This window comes from Mandrillus leucophaeus, unplaced genomic scaffold (genome assembly GCF_000951045.1).
Source record: "Mandrillus leucophaeus isolate KB7577 unplaced genomic scaffold, Mleu.le_1.0 Scaffold551, whole genome shotgun sequence".
In the NCBI taxonomy this organism is placed as follows: domain Eukaryota; kingdom Metazoa; phylum Chordata; class Mammalia; order Primates; family Cercopithecidae; genus Mandrillus; species Mandrillus leucophaeus.
In genome coordinates, this window is record NW_012105931.1 from 398301 (window position 1) to 400044 (window position 1744).

Consider the following 1744-nt stretch of genomic DNA (forward strand, 5'->3'; position numbering starts at 1 on the left):
AAAAAAAAAAAAAAAAAGATGAAATAAAAATAAATCTGTAGTCCCAAGTAGGAAGCTGAGGCAGGAAGATCGCTTGAAACTAGGAGTTTGAGGCTGCAGTGAGCTATGATCACAACTGTGAATAGCCATTGCACTCCAGCCTGGGCAACAGATCTCTGAAAGCAAAAGAAAAGAATGGTTACAAATAAATGTATCTTGCAGGGTGGTCCTGAGGAACACTGATGGTGTTAGAGAACATCTGATTCAGGGTGTGATGTACATGGGGCTTTTAGCTGATGGGCTAGGTAACTGGGTGTGAGACTGCAAAGCCAGAGGGAGCCGGCATATGTTTTTTTTGTTTCCTTTCTTTTTTTTTATTTTGAGATGGAGTTTCGCTCTTTATCGCCCAGGCTGGAGTGCGATGGCACGATCTCGGCTTACTGCAACCTCTGCCTCCCAGGTTAAAGCGATTCTCCTGCCTCAGTCTCCCAAGTAGCTGCAATTACAGGCATGTGCCACCACAATAGGCTAATTTTGTATTTTTAGTAGAGACGGGGTTTCTCCATGTTGGTCAGGCTGGTCTCGAATTCCCAACCTCAGGTGATCCGCCTGACTCAGCCTCCCAAAGTTCTGGGATTACAGGTGTGAGCCACCAGGCCCAGCTGAGCCGGCATACCTTATATGAAGCTGTGGCAGGGACAAGTGGCTGGGTGCCGACACAAGTGTCCAGAGTTGTCCTTCTGCCCAGCCAGGGAGGCCGGAGGAACTGATCTGGGAGGCAAAGGGTGCAACTCAATTGATCCAAATATATATGTCCACTCACTGACACGGGAGGTGTTCCAAGCAGAGGGCAGGAGGGCAGCACCAGCGAGGGCTCCTCAAGCATTGTCATCCAGGCCTGCAGAGAGAATGGAAGGGTTTTTAGGCAGGGGAGATACAAAGTCATTGCAATCTGTAATTTAGGAGCATCCCCTACTCTGTGGAGATGGGTTAAGGGGAGTAGGAAAGGGATTGGGAAGCCACTGTGGCTGGGGAGAAGAAAGCAGGGTGTAGGCCGTGGGAGGAGTGGGGAGGAAGGGTCTGAAGTGCTGCCCATCTCTGGCTGGGTCCCTGTCACTGGGTGGCAGGGAGCAGGGTCTTGGGTATGGTCTGGAACCAGAGGACATGCACTTGTGGTCATAAGGCTGGGGGAAAAGACCCCAGGGCCCTGGACCAAGTCAGTGCTTGAGGTGTTGACAGGAAATTTCGGTGGAGGGCTCAGGGGCCCATGAGGTCAGGAGGCTCTAGACAAGAGAGCCCCAGAGACACCAGAGGAAAAGGAACTCGAGAGGAAGATGGAGGAGCAAACAGAGGGAGGGGAAGTGGGCAGGAGGTGCAGCTCCCCCAAGAGGGGTGGCAGCTCTCTTGGGAAGATGAGGACAGAGCCCCAGGGAGGTCTGGGGTTGGCCAAGGGAGCCTGCAGTTTCTTTGTGGGTGCGGGGGCCTCAAGGGATGGGAATCTGAGCTGTGCGTGTGTTTGGACAAGTCCCCAGGGTGTGTGTCTTCTCGGGGTTCCTAGACGCAGGGTGGCAGCGGCCCGGCGGTGGCGGAGGCCGTTTGGATCCCTGTGTGAGCTGTAGGGGGCGCCCTGGGCGCCGGGCCCAGGTCAAGGGCGAGATAGGAACGGGGTGCGGGGGCCGATGAGAGCTCCCCGCGGGAATGTCCCGGTGTGGACGCCCTCGGAGGCCCCATCTAACTCCAGGGCGGCGAGGGTGGCCGGGCCCAG